Raw genomic sequence first — 19,430 nt, 5'->3', positions numbered from 1 at the left:
TTATACTGTATGAATTTCCAAAAAGAATTTATTGTTAAATAGAGCACATGAACATAAAATGTATATAAAATAAACTTGAGGGCTAAAATGGTAAAACATACATGTTTAAATCCAGCATTAAAATTAACAATAGAACATTCTATCAGTACATTGACTATTGTCTCTGATCTCAATCTTCTTCCAACCTGTCATGACAGTTCTTTATCTGTTTTTTCCATATAAATTTTAGACCTAAATTATCAATTTTCAGAAAAATCTCTGTTGATTGAAATTGAATTATATCTGTAAATCAAATTCATAAAAATGTCAGTTTGTGAAATTGATTTTTCCTATCCAATCACATTTAGGCTTCTTTTATTGCCTTTCAATAAAATTTTATAATTTGTAACATAGATGCTGCACATCTTTGGTTGGATTAATTCCCAGACATTTTATGATATTTTCTAACTGCTTTTTACTTGTACTTCTAAAAATTCAGTCTTGTTAGTCTTTACATTATAACATTTAGGACTTTGGTAGTTTATTTTATTTTTTTCGTTTAATCTGTCATTTACTGAAATGTGTTAAACATTTTACTTTATTCCATGGGTTTATCAATGACTGTGGGTAATTCTGCCAAGTTTTGAAAGTTATTTAAGAGATATAAATTTGTAATCATCATGTTCTCTTAGGAAATTGAAACTTTTGTCAGTAAGTAGTCAGTTTTCTCTCTAGCAATATATTTTTGCTGTTGAGTCTAATTTGTCATTATTATAGCCACGACAGTTTGTTGTTCTTTTCTGTGGGCAGGGGAAAGGTAGAGAGATAGTAAGTATTTGCTGTACATGCTTCTTGCTGTCATCTTTGGACTTTCCCGTGTCCTTAAGTTTAAGGTGCAGATCTTAAAAATAGCACAGCACTGTATTAATTTACTTACTTTTCATAAATCTAGCAATCTTTCTCTTGTTAAGTATATTTCACTTTTATCTTTTGTGATATTTTATATGTATTCCCATAACTTTGGGCCTTATTTTGGTTTGTTCCTTTCCCCCATTCTAATATTTTCTCTCCACTGTTTTGATAATTGTATTTGTACAGCTCATTTTTAGTAATTCTATAGCTTTTACCTTTATACTTAATGAAGTATGCAGCATATCAATGAATCTACCTTCTTCCTGAGTAATAGAGACGCTTTATGTCTGATTGCATCACACAATTTTTATGACAATTTTGTCTAATATTTTATTTCTACTTATTCTTAACCTCATAACTTAGATATTGATTGATTGATTGATTGATTATCTGGACTTCCTGTGTGGGATGGATATTTTTCAACAATTTTTGAAGCTGCCAAATATTATCTCATCAAATATTGCCATATCCCCTTTTCTCTATTATTTCCTTCCTAAAGTCTAGACAAACATGTTAGACATTTTTACTTTATTCTTAGTTTTAATTCACATCACAATTTACACTCATTTTTTTCTGTGCTAAGTTTTGGATCCTTGGTTTACTACTTCAGCTCTCCAAACTTTCTTGAACTAATCTTTTCAATCTGCTCCTTAACTTATCCATTGAGTTTTAAATTTCAATTATCATTTTTTACTTCTAGAGTTTCACTGATTCTTTTTCAAGTCTTCTGGTCTTCTATAAATCTTTATTTATGATCTATAGTTTCTCTTTTATTTCTCTTAACTTATTATACATGGTTGATATTTTGTGCCAATAATTGTAGACGTGTGTCTTTCTGGGTCTGAGTTTGCTGTCTTTATTCTTGATTCTGTTTACACTCATGAGAAGCTTCTGAATTTATATTTTGTGTCTATGAATTTCCATTAGGGTCTGTAAACAAGTCAAGATGGCGCCTGGCATTTTGCCAGGGGGAGTGGTTTGTGAAGTAACGCCAGCGAACCAATAAGTGTGGAGATTCCTTATTGGTTGACTGCTGTATCTAGTTTATGTTAATTAAGATATGCTGTGTGGAATGTATATATACCCCTCCTGTCCTACAATAAACGGCTCCCACTCCTGTTGTATCAATGTACACAAGTTGTTTGTCACCCCCCGGGTTATTTTGCTACAGCCGGACTGCGGCAAATTTCAACTGTCAATTTATGTTTCTTACACCTTTAATTTGAAGTTTTGAGAACCCTTGGTTGAATGAATGTTTTTTAAAAGAGGATGAATATTAGTACCTATGGAGTGTTATGGACTAAATGGTGTCCTCCCCGCCCAAAATTTGTATGTTGAAACCCTAGTCCAATGAGAAATTTGGAAAAAGGGCCCACAGGGAAGTCAAGTTAAATGAGGTTGTAAGGGCAGATTCCTAATCCAATAAGAAGAGGAATAGTGTACATTTTATAGCTTGCAAAAGTGGTCAGAATACTTGTTAAAGTACAAATAATTTAAGTAGGTTTAATTCTTTGTTAAATTAACCTATTGTGAACCGATATATAAAAAGTCATATTACTTTCAGTCAATCGAGACCTAATAATAAAAATACTAATGCATACACACACAAATATTTGATATTTCTTAATTAGATTCTAGATAAAATTTCTTTAAAACATTCAATATCTTTAGAAAACTTTAAACAATGTATTAACCACCATTTCTTTCTTTAGTGACTGAGAGTTTAAGAAATGTAAATGTTTTAATTTGATTTTTCTTAATTTTATTTTAAATTTTTAATTATATGCTATTATCAATTGTAAACCAGTGTTTTATAGCATATAATAGCATGCATATGCTATCTTTTTAACATATTTTTCCTTTGGTATATATGTTATTAATATACTCAACATATAATTCTTAAGGATCTCTCCTCTTTACTATAATAATATTTTAAATAATAATTTACAGCCATTAACAATAATTTAAAATAGCTGTCTCTAATTGTCTATCTATATGTTAAGCAGAGAGAATTCTAGGGATAATAAGAAGATATATAAAACATAATTGTAGCCTATTTTCTGTGATGAAATATATTTGACTTCCATTTCACTTCATTTAAGAAAGAAACCAAGTACAATTATTTCATGTGTTACTAGAACATTCCTCATACACAGTCAGAAAGAGTGACTTGTAATCCTCTCAGATACCCCATGACTGAGGAACTGTTATTTTCATCTCACAGGTGAAGATCTAAACATCAGAGTAGTTCATCAGCTTAGGAAGGTGACACAGCCATTCAGTGACAATATGGGGATTCACCCCCAAGTCCGTGGGACTCTGAAAACCTCGATTTACCACTCCCTTGTTATTATAAAAACACTGCACTCAACACCGTTGGTGATAGAGTTAGCAGTACTCAAGCAAATTCATGGCTAGTCATTATGTAGACAGAAGAAATTACAGAGTCCTTGAGACCAAGCTGGTCCAGTTGACTTGGAAAATACAGGGTAGTGGAAAACAGTCCTGCTGCTGAAGTCAAACTATAAAGCCTTTGCAGAGACTTGCTTTAAGAGAGTCACTAAAAGAATTGCCAGCCAGCACAGTGGCACAAACCTGTAATCCCACCAGCTGGGAAGGCTGAGGAAGGAGAACCAAAGCCAGTCTCAGCAACTTAGCCAGGCTCTAAGCTCCAAAGTGAAATCCTGTCTCTAAATAAAAAGGGCTGGGGATGTAGCTCAGTGGTTAAGCATTATTGGGTTTAATCCTTGTTTAAAAAAATAAAAAGTTGGCTACATTGGGTAAATAGAGCAATGGTTAAAAAAACAAAACACATCTTTCTTTATTACACACAAGAGGACACCCAACAGGCATAAAAGAAGTGCACAGAAGAGCCAGGAGAATCTTAGAAAAATGTGAAGAATGCCCCCAAAAGACGGTGAATAATATGTAAAGCTGGGGAATAAGACTCTATTTATGATTGGGCTTGGGTTGTGGCTCAGCAGTAGTGTGCTCACGTAGCACATGAGAGGCACTGTGTTCGAGCCTCAGCACCACATGAAAATAAATAAATAAAGTTATTGTGTCCAACCACAACTAAAAAAAAAAAAATTTAAAAGAAGACTCTATTGATGGCTAAGAGCATCTATGTAGCAAAATCACTCCTTAAAAGAAGTCCAGATACATCAGGTGTGGTGGCATCTGCCTTTAATTCCAGTGGCTCCTGAAGCTGAGGCAGGAGGATCACAAGTTCAAAGCCAGCCTCAGGAACTTAGTGAGGCTCTAAACAACTTAGTGACACCCTGTCTCAAAGTAAAAACAGCTGGGGATGTGGCTCAGTGGTTAAGCAATCCTGGGTTCAACCTCTGGTACCAAAAAAACAAAAAAACAAAAACAAAAAAAAGAAAGCCAGGAAAAATAAGAAACTGAGGCTCTTAAGAGAAAGGAAACAGTAACACTTTCCTGGAACAAGTGAGCAAAAAGTAAAGAAGGGGGAGGCTTGCAAAATAGGTTCTGAACATTATTTAAGCCTCTGGTTCAGAGTTTTAAAATACAACAAAATGTATTTTAAATGCCTTTAAGAAATTTATCTTATGCCTGCTAATCTTTAAAATATATATATATAAGCTTTTCAGCTAGGTGCAGTGGTACATTCCTATAATCCTAATGGCTCTGGAGGCTGAGGCAGGAGGATTGCAAGTTCAAAGCTAGCCTAGGCAACTTAAGAAAGCCCTAAGTAACTTGGTAAGGACCTATCTCAAAATTTAAAATAAATAAATAAATAAAAAAGGGCTGGGATGTGGCTTAGTGGTTAAGCACTTCTGGGTTCAATCCTAGTATAAAAAAAAACCCAGGATTCTCATGAAAGAGATAGAAAAATATATGTTAAGGAGCAAGGGTATTGTGAAAAATTCTACAATAATTATAATACGAGAGGCAGAAACTGTCTCAGCTTGACTGACACCTCTTCCAGGTAGCAGACATGTCCCAGAGCACTAGGTAAGTAAAAGTGCATTCAAATTTTCTAGTGAAAGAACTCCATGTTCCCCTTTGGAGGGAAAAGTAAATATCTGCTTTTTAAAAAACCAATGCCCATCATTTACTCTGGTCCTCTTAGATTATCTCTTTGGGCCCGTTAGCTCAGTTATGAAGAGTGCCATTAATAATAAGGTAGCACCACAGATAATGAGGACAAAGGAGCAAGTTCCCGTGAGTCTACCCTGGAAAGATAATCTACAAATGAATTTGGCATTACTGACAGCTCCAACCTCACTCAGCAGTTGAAACAAAGCATACAATGATTGGGTGGCAATGAAGGGAAACAAAGAGGAGATAAAATGATGATGTACTAAGCTAGAGAGATATCATATAATAGAGAGAGAACAAAGCATACAATGATTGGGTGGCAATGAAGGGAAACAAAGAGGAGATAAAATGATGATGTACTAAGCTAGAGAGATATCATATAATAGAGAGAGATGAATAAGAGGTATGGGGGGCAGAGAAAGACAACCATGTTTGACAATGGGGGAGGCACAGCAATCATGAAAAGGGGTGTATCACAGAATGGCTATCAGGAAGCTCATTAGGAAAAAGAGAGTGAGACAGAAAAAAAATAAAGACAATTGCTATCACTTAGGTTTTACAGCACAGAGAATAGCAGAGCACAAGGGAGCACGCTGTGAAGGCTGGATCGTACCACATAACCCATCTGTGCCCAGCTCTGTCCAGGCCCTTTCCCAGATGGAGTCTTACCTACCACTTGGTCCATAGCCTTTTGCTACAATAGAGGGGCCTGAAAACAGAGAAGTTCCAGAAAACTCAAGGGTCCCTCTGGTACTAGATAAAAATAAGGCAACAATCAGAGAGAGAAGAGAGGAGAGAGGAGAGGGAAGAGGGGAGAGGAGAGAGAAGAGAGGAGAGAGAGAGAGAGAGAGAGAGAGAGAGAGAGAGAGAGAGGAGAATGGAGAGAGAGAGAGAGGAGAGAGGAGAGAGAGAGAGATGGTGCTGAACTGTTTCCCCAAGAAGACACACTAAACACATGATCCTCAATACTTTCAATGTGACCTTATTTGGACACAAAGTCTTAGCAGATGTTAAGATGTGGTCACAATAGATTTTGGTGGATCCTATGTCTAATGATGGGTGTCTTTCTAAGAGAAAGAAGGAAAAGATTTGGATACAGAGACACATGTGTAAGAAGGACACGTGATGACCTGGAGTCTTACAGCTGAAAGGAAGGAAGGTCGAGGACTGCCACGGGCCACCAGAAACCAGGAGGGAGGCTTTGCTGGAGCCCTCATGGAAACATGGTTTCTGTCCTCCAAAATGTTCACAGATACCCTCATGTTATTTAAGCCAACTGGGTCCATGGTGCTTTGTTACAGCAGCTCTATGGAACTGATGCACAGGGAGAGGTAGAGAGCTTAGTGAAGACTTAGGCAATAAGCATAAGAATGCAAATCCATTTTCCTTCCCTCACAATTAACTTCTCCTGCAAGCGAGGTCATAAACTGTCTCAGGGTCACCTTCAGAACAGTTAGTAGCAACTCTGTCAACAAGCTGCTTTTGAACACTTTTGGTTTTTCACACTGATGAACATAAAGTTGTTTGAGTATAGACCTGCCATCCTTGTATATTTATCTACAGGTAGAATAGATAATGTACTAATAATCTAACAATTATTAATCAGTATAATGAAACCAAAATGGTAATTAATAATGAGTGGATGAGTAAAGGAACAGTTTAACTACCACCCCTATATTTATTAGTGATAATTTTTCTCACAAAGTTGATACTATGTGTTGTTAGTACAGGTTGAGCATCCCTAACATGAAAATTCAAAGTCAGAAATGTTCCAGAATCTGAATATTGATATAATGCTACAAGTGGAAAATTCCACACTTAACATGCAATGGGTAATACTCCAAATGCAGGTACACTACTCATTCATGGCTGATGGGAGGAAAGACCAAGGTCTTACCTCTTTTTTTTTAATATTTATTTTTTAGGTGTAGATGAACACAACACAATGTCTTTATTTTTTATGTGGTGCTGAGGATCGAACCCGGGTCCCACCCGTGCTAGGCGAGCACTCTACCGCTGAGCCACAATCCCAGCCCACAAAAGTAATTTTATATACAGAGAAATATAAAGGATGACATTTATTACTTCATCATTTATTTAGTGCCTTTTCAAAGGCCTAAGGTTTACACTTAATGTCTTGAACTTCTCTTTTCTTTGGTACAAAATCTGATTGGCTTAAGCAGCACTAAAGAGTCCAAGGCTAACTAATTTATGAGTTGCTTTATTCTACACAAATACTAATATTATAAAGTACTTACTCTAATGTGGTTTTTTCCTAGCCTTTCCCAGAGTCTGTCAGTTTTGGGATTCACTGGGACAACAACATGGTGTACAGTATCTGGAACAGAATCTTCTCCTTTTAAATCAACCCATGTGGGAAAATGCATTATTTTCTCAGAGAGTTTCTTTACATCAAAAGAATGCAAAGTAGCAGAGCAAACAATCACCTAAGAATAAGAAAATACAAATTCCTCAAGGACTTAGAAAAACTAAGTAATATAAAAAGTTTTTAAAAATCAAGAATCACAGGTTACTATTTATCCTACTCCCCCAAGAGCCTCTCCCTCTCAAATGCTTCTAAAGGGAACAAGATGAGAAAAATAAGAGCAATATTTTCTGAAATAATTTCTAAGGAGGCAATTGTTTTTCAATAGCTGAAGTTATTTCTCCTTAAAACAAGAAGCAGTACTAATAATCTGGAAAATAAACCCAAAATGCTCTGTAAGGTTTTTTGAACTTGTAGTCTTCTGTAACATCTAAGAAATTTCCTCAAATTTCTAAAAGCAGCTTTTAAGACTGTTACCTTTGTGTATACTATTTAGTCCAATAACAAAGAAAATGTTTTATAAATAGTTAATCAGAAAATATTAAAACAAAAAAAATTTTTGATTTTTCATTAACAGTTGACTACATGTATTTAAAAACTGTATTAGTCATTTCATACCTGAAGTCTTTTTCCATCTGAGGTAATCTGAGGAATTTGACTGTGCATTCTATTTATAAAATCAGAATAACCTTGAGAAAGAAGTCCATCCTGCAGGACAAGCAAAGAAAAACAAGTTTTAATCCACACTGAAACCTTTCTTTTCTAAATCAAATTTAAAGGCAATAAAACCATATACATACATATCCCTTTATTTTTCAAGTGATTGTTTTTATTGTCTGCAGTACTGGCAATTGAATCCAGGGGTGCTCTACCACTGAGCTACACCCCCAGCACTATATATTCTGTCACAAGGTCTAAGTTGGTGGGGCTGGCTTCAAATGTGAAGTCCTTCTGCCTTAGCCTCTTGAGTCTCTAGAATGACAGGCATGCATCATTGCACCTGGCTTATCTTTATTGGATATTTACAGACAATTCATACATTCAACTTCAAGTTCTTTGTTACTTACACATGAAAATCTACAATAAACAATCCAAAACCATAGTCTAGTATTTTAGAATGACTACAAGAGTTAATACCTCCTAACACATGTCCTTAAGACTATGACTTTTATATAAAAAATTAAAAAGCCAGGGCTAGGGGTATTGCTTAGTGGTAGGAGCACTTGCCTGGCATGCTCAGGGCACTGAGTTCAATTTCCAGCACTGCAAAAATAAAAATAAAAAGCAAAGCCCCAGTGTTAGAAAACTAGTTCAAGCTATCCTAAAAATAATTTGGAAGAATGCCTCAAAAGCCTCAAATACACTTATGTTCTTCCAGATGGTCCACATTTTGTAACTATGACAAAGAAATAGTTGAAGTAAATAATAAATCTACCTACATAATTAGTAATGAAAGTGGTTTAATAAACCATGAAGTAGTTTCTTTTTTTTTAATATTTATTTTAGTTGTAGGTGTACACAATGACCTTTATCTTATTTTTATGTGGTGCTGAGGATCAAAACCAGAGCCTCATGTGTGCTAGGTGAGTGCTTTACCACAATCCCAGCCCCATGAAGTATTTTCATAATAGATCATTACATAGCCTTCAATTTTTTTATAAATAATGACATGAAATATGACATGAAATATTCATACAATTAAAAATTCCCAAATTCCTTAAATTTTGATTTCAACTATTGAAAATAATACAGTCATCACTCAGTATCCACAGGTGTTTGGCTAGGACCCCCATCAGATAGCAAAATTCATGGATATGCTAATCCCTTATATAAAATGGCATAGCATTTGCATAGAACCTATGCAATTCTCCCTGTACTTTAAACATTTCTAGATTACTTACAACAAACGTAACGTAAATACCATGTACATAGTTATTATACCATACTACTTAGGGATATTGACAAGAAAAAAGTCTATACCTATTCAGTATTTTCAAATATTTTTCACACAAAATTAGTTGAATTAATGGACACAGGATGTACAAATATGAAGCGTCAACTGTATTTTTTTCTAATAGAATATTCTGAATTTTCTTTTTCTACATTATTTTATTGGTACATTACAGTTGTACATAATGATGGAATTGTTACTTATCGTACATGCACCCAATATAAAAATATAATTGGGCCAATATCGTTCCCCAACACTTCCCCCTTTCCTCCCCACTTCTCACCCCTTGGTCTCTTTCCTCTACTGATCTCCCTTTGATTTTCATGAGATCCACCCCTACCTTTCTTTTTCTTTTACCTCTCTAGCTTCCATATATGAGAGAAAACATACAACCCTTGACTTGCTGAATTTAGTTTATTTCCCTTATCATAATGGTCTCTAGTTCTATCCATTTTCCTGCAAATGACATACTTTCATTCTTCTTTATGGCTGAATAAAACTCCATTGTGTTTATATACTATTTCATTTATGCATTCATCTGTTAATGGACACCTAGATGGGTTCCATGTTTTGGCTATTATGAATTGTGCTGCTATAAACATGGGTATGCATATATCACTGTAGTATGTTCACTTTAACTCTTTAGGACAAATACCACGGAGTGGTATAGCTGGGTTGCAAGGTGGTTTCATGACTAGTCTTTTGAGGAGCTTCCATACTGACTTACATAAGTAGTTATACAAATTTACATTCCCACCAACAGTATAAAAGTGTTCCTTTTTCTCCACAATCTCTCCAGCATTTATTATTGCTTGTATTCTAGATGACTACCATGCTGAATGGTGAGATAAAATCTCAGTGTAGTTTTGATTTGCATTTCCCTAACTGCTAATGATGTTGAACATTTTTTCATATATTTGCAAGCCATTTGTATTTCTTCTTTTGAGACGTATCTATTCTATTTACTAATTGAGTTATTTGATTTTTTGGTGTAAAGGTTTTTGAGTTCTTTACATATTCTAGACATTAATAATCTGTCAGCAAAGTAGCTAGCAAAGATTATCTCCCATTCTGTAACTTTTTCCTCATATAACTAATTGTTTTGTTTGCTATGTGGAAGTTTTTTAATATGCCATCCTCCTTATTAACTCTTGGCATTATTTCCTAAGCTTTAGGCATCCTAACAAGAAAGTTGCCTGTGCCTATATGCTGGAGTATTGAAGGTATCAATTGTATTTATATCAATATAAAGAATGGATGAAAATAGGCCAAACTGTTAACAATTATTATTATCTTTAGTTAGTGAGCTCATGACTGAATTGTGTTTTTTCACTTTACATATTTTATCTAAAAAAGCATAAGCAAAGTTCTTTTGAAAGCATGACTATATTTCAACATACAGCTTCATCCAGGACCAGGAATCTAACTTGAGATAAGTTCAGCTTTCCAGTTGACACCAAATCATCTAGTCTTCCTGGGTTGCCTACAACAATATCAACCTGCAAAATAGCAAAAGAAGCACCTAATGAGAACTGAAGAACTATTAGAATAACTTTAAAATGGCAACCAATAATTGTCTACTTACAACAAAAACATGTATATTGAAGTAGTCACAGTCAATTTATAAAAAAGGAGCTATAGATAATGCTGTATAATAAAATTATATTTGGAAATTAATGTGAAGATTTTGTCAACTGATTGTGGACAACCTTAACTATAAAAGCCTGATATATAAAATTTGTATTTTCTAAGCATTAAAAAAATCAGATAAATTAACATATATTCTGAAATGAAACCAGTATTCAAGGGTCTGGGAGATAGTCCTTACCTAGCATACACAAGGCCCAGGATTCAATCCCTAGTACTACCAAAACCACTACTAAAACAAAACAAAAGAAAACAAAAAATCAGGAGTCAAGTCCCAGTTCTAACATACTCAGCTGTTTGACCTTAACTTCTCTGGTATCTTTTAGTATCAACTTTCGTATTAAAAAAAAAAAAATTTTTTTAGTTGTAGATGAACACACAGTATCTTTATTTATTTTTAGGTGGTGCTGAGGATCAAATCCAGTGCCTCACACATGCGAGGCAAGCACTTTAACACTAAGCCCCAGCCCCAGCCCCTCAATTTTCTTAGTTTTTAGTGGGGCGAATACCATCTGTTTTTGCAAGATGGTTGTGATAATTGAGAAGACACATAAAGCACTCGATGCTTAGTTTGCCAAGTGCTCAATAAACTTGGATATAATTAACAGTAATGGTGATCAGACTGTCCAAGAAAACACTAATAATTACTAATTCTCACTTGCTTATAATGAATAGGCACTATACATTTAATGTCTTACAAGTTTCATTTCATGTGACCATTACATAAAATTAATTAATATTAATTTATATTTATTAAATATTAACATTTATTCTTTGCGGCACAGGAGATTGAGCATAGGAATGTCCTACAACTGAACATCATTGGCCCTTTTTATATATTATTTTGAGACAGTTTTGTTATATTACTGAGGCTGGCCTTGAACTTAGAATCCTCCTGCCTTAGCCTCCCAGTCACTGGGATTATAGGCATGCATCACTGCACCCAGCTATTATTCCTATTTTTAAATAAGGACACTGAAGTTTAGAATGCTAAAGTCAGACACATTTAGATTTCACAGCTAGTAAGTACTCATGCTGGGATTCAAACCTAAAGTTCAAAATTCAAATGACAGCCATTTTGAATTTATCATAAAGATTTCCAAACATAGACAAAAGAGAATAATACAGGGAACCTCCAGGCCAGTACAAAAAATACTCTGCATTCTCCGACACTTGTCTTAGAGTCAAATACAAAGGGACAGTGATGAGGATCATGGCTTCAGAGTGAAGCTCTATCTGTGAATTGTTCATTTTGGGGCATGTTACTTAATATTTGGTATTAGCCCTCTTTCAAATAGGTAAAAATGGGGAAGAGTACCATCTCAGAGTGCTATTGTGAGAACTAAATAAGAAAATGTTAGGCACTTAGCACAGTGCCTGGCTCATTTCTAAAAAAACAGCCAATAAAGGTTAGTTGTTTTTTTTTAATTTTTTTTTTAGTTGTAAACAGACACGATACTTTTATTTTTATATGGTGCTGAGGATCAAACCCAGTGCCTGTACCTCACACATGCTAAGCAAGCACACTACCACTAAGCTACAACCCCAGCCCCATAGTTAGGTATTTTTAAATGCGTATGTGGATCTACTTGTGTGAACCAACAAATAAGGTTATCACATAAAATCATTTAATTTATTAGACAACTCAAAACTTATTTATCGATAGACATGAGAAATCATAAATACTTCTATTCTTTTTATTATTTTCTCCAACCTAGAATAAAAACATAGCTTTCTCCTAACCAAGTTAGTCCTCCAGTCCCATTGCTTCAATATCTCACCCCTTGACAAACAGAGCACCATCCTGAAGGGACTTCAGCGATCTAGTATGAGGAACTTATATTCTCATGAAAAATGAAATGGATATTTATGAACCATTGTTTCATTTATAATGATAATGAGAAGCCAGTTCAACTTTGAGAATGTTATCTGAAAATGTGAAAATAAAATCTGTTCAATGTATTAACAATCTACTATGTACCAAGCATAACGAGAGGTCTGTACGTATCAGTGAACAAAACAGCATTCGGGCACTGTGCGTAACATCTCCTTAGTACAGGACTGAACCATTCAGTTTCCACCCTCCTTGATTTCAGCAGGTAAAGTGGACCAGAAACAGATACAAACAACCACAGGTTTAAAAAAAAAAGTCTGAAAGAAATATTTGACTTGTACAATAGCACTAATCACTCCATGTGGCCTCACCTGCACATGGTACACAATATATCAACTTTAAAAGTTACAAACTAAAATAATTCTACTCTGTAACTCCAAAACTGACTTGTACCCCAACATAGGACCCAAAAGAGGGATGGGGAAAAATAACAGAGAAAATGTATAATGGAAGAAGAGCAGAAGGTGAACATATCAGATTTCCTAAGAAGTAGAATAAAATCAAATTCTGCCAAGAAAGCCAGGGAATAACTCTGCTTTTACTTTGCTATTGGCTTCAGTTAGTATCTAATTTTGAAATAAGTCTAATGAAAGCAGATCTAATTCCCTCAAAGTTCTGCAGCTAGAAAATGGGAGATGAGAAATTTAATTATCTTGTGAAAAAATTAGGTTTGGGTTAAAAGAAATTAAAACTAGGAATAAGCCTATTAAATCTGTATTACAAACCTCTAAAGGAAAATATAACACTAAATAAAAATATATCAAAGCAATATTATTCAGAATAGAAAAAACTCCCTGTACTCTCAAATCTAGTAGTTGGGAGACTGCAAACTGAACTGACAAGACAGATTAACAGGAGAAATAATACACAAATTTTATTAATGCTTTTGCATGCTTGGACCTTCATAAAAAACTAAAGGAAGTAGATGTGGGGGCTTATATACTATCTTAATAAAGGTCTATAAACTGTGGGAAAGTGCCTAGGAAATGTGAAATTAAATAACCCTCATCTTCCATTAGTTAATGAGGTCTGTTTCTGTGACTCATTTTGGTATGACTTGCAGTCCCTTCCTGGTGCAGAAGCACTTTTCTAAAGAGAAAATTTTGCCTTTTTAGGCAGTAAGGAGATGGCAGAGAACTTTGCTGCATCCCTTGGTTCTCAGTTGCCTTCTGATCAAAATGATTCTATGCCTAAGTGGCGTATTTTGTAGTGACATATTCTGATCAACTCTAAGGGAATAAACTTTATTATGCATGCTTCCCAAGGTGCTCAGACCTTCATGTATTTAGCAGTATAGCCTGGAAAGTAATTGGAGTTGGTTTTGTTTTTAGCCTAGGATACTGCTAGCAGTAGAAATTAACACTTGAAAGCTTATATTTAGAGTTCAGAGTCTGTGGTGGCCCTTCCTTCCTCCTGACCTTCTCACCCTTCCGCCTTTCTCTCTGTGAATAGAAATTTACTTAACCTGTGTGAACATCTCAAAGAGGCTGCTGAGGTTGGGAATTGGTCTAGATTAGGGTGTCAAAGCCAGTGTTTTGGATATCCTCCAGATAAACATGTATTAACTTTTAACTACTATTTTAGTAACTTAATTTGTCTTCTACAGGCATCTAGTTTTGTAGGTGATTTGAGCTATGCCATTGCTGGGTTGATATTTTTAGAATACAAAGCAAGTGCACAGTGGTCTGCAGAACTCCTGGTCATCAATTACCGAGGAGAACTTAGAAGTTACCTTGTGAGGTAAAAATATACTTTGGGAAGTCATATTTGATACAATGTTTATTTCTCTGGTTTAGTGTCAGATATATTTTTTCTTTTAGCATGTTAAGAAAAATTGCAAATACGATAGTTGAAAGAATGGTGTGTTGAACACACATTTCACATTGGATTCTATACCTAGGATTTTATTTACTTGCTATATCACTTTTTTGAACATCTGTCCCTCTGTCTCTAGCTATTAATCTTGCAGTGTATTTCAAAATAAGTTGGAGACATCAGCACTCAAATACTTTAGCATGCATTTCATTAATTAGAATTCCATATTTGCTTATAATTTTTCAGGTAAAAATGTCATACATTGTAAAGCACAAATCTTGATTGTAACCTCTGGTGAATTATGATAAATGTACATACTTGTGCTATTCAAATCCTTCTCAAGATACAAAAAATTGCTATCATGCAAGAAAGTTCCCTTGTATCTTTCCCAATGTTACAGGGCTCAGGCCTTATAGTGAGGCAGCACAAAGACCCTCGCTTCAACCCCCCATTATTGTGATCAAAGCAAAGATTTCATACATGTCACTCAGAGTAACAGGCATGAGATTACTGAAGGAATAGGAAAAAGGAGATATTCTCAAGGGAGAGAGTGGATCCTCTCAGAACAAAGGGACTGTGTGCCTCTCCAGCATTCCAGTTTTATTGGAGATCCCAGAGAAGTTTCCATACAGTCCTGTCCAGGTGTACCTTTTGACTTTTGACTTTCAAGGTGTACCTTTTGACTTTTGACTTGAGACTTTCAAGTCCCCACTGTCAGGAAAACTCTAGGTCACTTGGGCCCATGCTGACTGGTTCTAATTGGAATCCTTTAAGTTGTAGATGGCCCATTACCTTTTATTTATTGTGGTGCTGAGGATCAAACCCACTGCCTCACGTGTGCTAGGCAAGCGCTCTACCACTGAGCTACAACTCCAGCCCCCAGTCTTATAAATTGACATTTAATGATGTCCTTGTGGTTTAATGGTATTTATTTTTTATTTATCTTCTTAAATTTAGTGTGGGAACAAATCAGAGCTACCAAGAAAGTCACAGTTTCAACTTCAGTACCTATTATCCTCATGGAATAAACACTGTTTACCACCCTGGTCATAGGTAAGAACCATTTGCTCTGATATTTAGTGGAATATTGGGTGAATATGGAAATCTTGATTCAATGAGAAGAAATGGTCTATCTTGATTCTTTCTTTGGCTGCTTCATTCCACACTTTTGTGTATAGCTATGCTTAATATCTGTAATATTGTTGTAGTCATCTTCTGATATTTTATGCTTATCTCCCTGGTGAACTGAACTTCTCCAAGCCCGATAGGGCACTGGGAATATTCGTTAAGGAATTTCTTTCCTCTAGCCCTCTGGATCTTTTCTTTTTGTAAGATGAGTATTATACCTAATTCTTGGCATTGAGAGAACTATTAAAGTACTACATATAAAGTGCTTTCACACAGAAGGGCCTCAGTAGATGTTACTTCTCCTTTCCTTGCAGATTAGTGCTAGGTTGGCTGAATATAGGTTGCATAGTTCCTTCCAATAATAGCAACACATTCTTCAGGGACTCCACTTCTCCATTATTTGCCATCTACATTGAAGTTTACTAGGAGCTTTTGGCATTTTCTCCTTCCAGTGATTTCTCCTCTTTAATTTTGAGAATGAAATTTACATATTTCATAAGTTAGCCAAGGTAATTGTTTGATTCTCTAAATTGAAAGAGTGTCAAATTTTGAGTCAGGTGAACCTAACTTGTTTTGAATTTTGTGACTAATTTGTTTTTTGGTTAGTCTTTAAACTTTCTGACCCTCAGGATACTTAATTCTTTATCGACTGAACATGTGTTCAAGTTTTGTGTACCATTCAGTCATAGGTATCTTTTCATAATTTTACTTTTATTCTGCAAAAGAATACATACCCCTACCCCCATACTGAAATGCCCTTTGTGCTCTTCCCTGATGCCATCCTTGGTGTCTTCCCAGAGATAACCACTGTACCGAATTTCGTGTGTATCATCCTCTGCTTCTTTATCACTTATTCCTAGTTTTGCTGTTTGACTTTATATAAGTGGAATCACACAGAAGACATTGTAGGTATTTCTTTGACTTGCCTTTTTATTTTATCTTGTTCACTTATTTTTTAACTATGAGAATATCTTATTTTCTGAATAGTATGTAGCATTTATCCATTCTCCCATAGATGAAAATGTTTCCAGGTTTTGATATAAACACAAGTATAGTGGTAAAAAAAAAAAATCACTGTACACTTAGCACCTTCTGTAAGTTTCTGTAGGATGTAGTATCTAGGAGTGGAATTGCTGACTTGTTGAGAAAGTGCATCCTAAACCTATCAAGGTAAAGTCAAGTATTTTCCTTAGAACTTATAACATTGTACAGACCCATCACCAGTCTGAAAATTTCTATTTCATTCTCAATGATCTTGATGTTGGGAATGATGTCAGACTTCTAAATATTGATACGGATAAAAGAATCTTACCATGGTTTCAATTTGCATTTCTTTGGTTGCTGTTTGAGGTTGTACAACTTTGTTATTGGCCACTCTATTGTGATTTATAAAATGACTCATTTTTTTGTTGGGTAGTTAATGTTGACATTTTTGTATGATCTGTATAGTAATTTTGGATCTGTTATATGCATGATCTTGAGATTAATTTTTTTACCATTTTTATTAGATTTACTTTAATATTTGAAATTATGTGCATATATCAGTTTTAAATGGTTCTAAAAACTAACTAAATTGGTGTCCACTTTTAGCAGTATTCTTCTGGTTGCTTTCATGCATCTAAATAAAATGCTTCCATTGTTACTTTTTGATTTATAACTTTGCATTTTTTCCCCTTGGAAGATGGATACTAAGCTTCTTATTCACTTTACCACATGCATGCACTCTAATTCTTTGCTTGGTCTCTAATATTACAATTTGTGGGATGAGTATTATACTTAGATATTTGCAGGTGAGATAAGTTTATATGGTATTCCATGATAGCTTTTCAATGTTATTTTTCAGTAAACATTATTAGTGTCTTATTGCTGTCAACTATTCCAGGTGTTTGGGATGTGTGTTCCTTATGAAACTAGCTAGGATAGCAGATAATGAATGATGAACACACAGTATGTGGAGAGCTGATAAGTGCTATGGCAAGAAAATGATCAGAGATGCAGATTGGAAATGTGGAAAGTAGGCTTAGGTGACAGTTTTAGGTGGGAGGTCTCTGTTCTCCTTGAAATTTACTTTCCCAAAGACCTGTGAAAAGTGAGGGTAGTTATTTGAATATCTGGGAGAAGAGGGTTTCATGCAGGGGAGGAACAAATGCATAGGCCCCGAGTTGGGAGTGTGCTCTGCATTTTTTAGGAACAGCAAGGAAGTGAGTTTGGATGAAGCAGACTGAATAGAGTAATAAGTGGAGGTCAGAAGAGTAATGGTCATTGCTGAATCCTGCAGGGCTTTGCAGGCCACTCAGACATGTGTTCTTACTTTCTGCCTATGTTCTCCTTACAGTTAATATTCTAGTTGCTAAAGCTTTTAAATGTACATACCACAGAATTACCCCTAAACTCACTCTGCTGGGTGTAAGTCTCCCTTCAGTACATCACATACATTAGTGGTGTGAAGTTTCACCTTCTTAAATTGGTATCTCAGAATTTTCTGATCTGCTCCCATTTAGATTTCTGCCTGCTGCATAGCGATTGTCTTGAAACTTTACCCTCATCCCAAGAATTTTTTCTGTTTTGTTAAAACTTTCCTGAATCTTTGTTTTTTTGTCTTCAGGTTTATCTCACTATTTTGGCGAATCTCACAACTTCCTATAACGCCTCACGGAAAGGCACATGGGAGTATATTTTTTGAAGTCACAGATGCCTGAAAATGGTGTTATTCTATTTGCATACTTAATTGATAGTTGGGCCAACAGAATTGTAGGATGGAAATGATCTTCCCTTACCATTTGAGAGGTATTGCTGTATTTTTTTTCCCCTAGCTTCCAGTATTACTCTTAAATTTTAACATTCTGGAATGAAACCCATTTTTATTTTTTCCCCCTTTTTCTGGAAGTTAAGATTTTTTCCCTCCTGTGTTCTGAAATTGGACCATGCTATCAGTTGGACTAGGTTTTTAGTATCTACCACTCTGGCCCCTTAGTTTGGGTACTCGTAATCCCTACCTTTTGTTAGAAATACCAGGTTGCCATGAGGAATCAAACACATGCAAAGCAAACTGTACTTTTGCAGAAGGGTATACTACTGAAGAATCTGGCAAGAACCACACTTGGTACTCTGCCTGGGTTTTTTTTTTTTTTTTTAAATAGGGATTTAGTACAAGGCGCACACTATGTCAACCATCCAGAAGTGACTCCTCATGTCACACTGTAGTACGAGAGCTGCTAGCTCTTCTGTAAATCAGGACTGTAGTACCACAGGTGTAAGCAGAAAAGATGGTGATCATGGTGCACTAGCTGCCATCAGCACCTACAAAATAAATGGCCCATAGCTAGCCGCCTCATTCTTATAAATCAATGATGGTCATGGAGACTTTGCTGACACAGCACAGGAAAACCAGGCAACCCTCATAATTGCTTAAATGCAGCTGCTCCTCCTTTTCCACTCTCCATATCCCACATGTGTGCATCTGGTTTGCCAAAACATCATCTCTCCCAAATCACAGCTGCGAACCAGAGAAATTTAGTGTTTAGTTTTCTTGCCTTTAGTGAAAAGACCACTAGAAAGAGGATGGGTGTGGAGTGCCAGGTCGTCATATCCTCACCACAGCCTAACTTGGAACTTAAGTGACAAACTTCTTCCTTGCTTAAGCTAGCAAAGCATTGTGACACAGGAGGGTGCAGAATCTGTGCTAGAATCCAGATCTTCCAAGCCTCAACTCC

The 19,430-nt window shown here is 35.4% G+C and overlaps 1 long non-coding RNA gene across 1 annotated transcript; it reads right to left on the bottom strand.

Annotated features, from left to right (window-relative positions):
- Positions 1–7,220: 7,220 nt before the first annotated feature.
- LOC308635140 lies at positions 7,221–10,733 on the bottom strand. The gene is made up of 3 exons (XR_014019149.1): positions 10,634–10,733; positions 7,901–7,990; positions 7,221–7,403 (listed from the first exon to the last, which is right to left on the bottom strand). It is a non-coding gene; the product is annotated as an uncharacterized lncRNA (long non-coding RNA).
- Positions 10,734–19,430: the final 8,697 nt, after the last annotated feature.

Source organism: Spermophilus citellus (genome assembly GCF_964194105.1).
Source record: "Spermophilus citellus genome assembly, chromosome: 16".
Lineage (NCBI taxonomy): Eukaryota > Metazoa > Chordata > Mammalia > Rodentia > Sciuridae > Spermophilus > Spermophilus citellus.
This window is presented reverse-complemented; position numbering and strand designations above follow the sequence as displayed.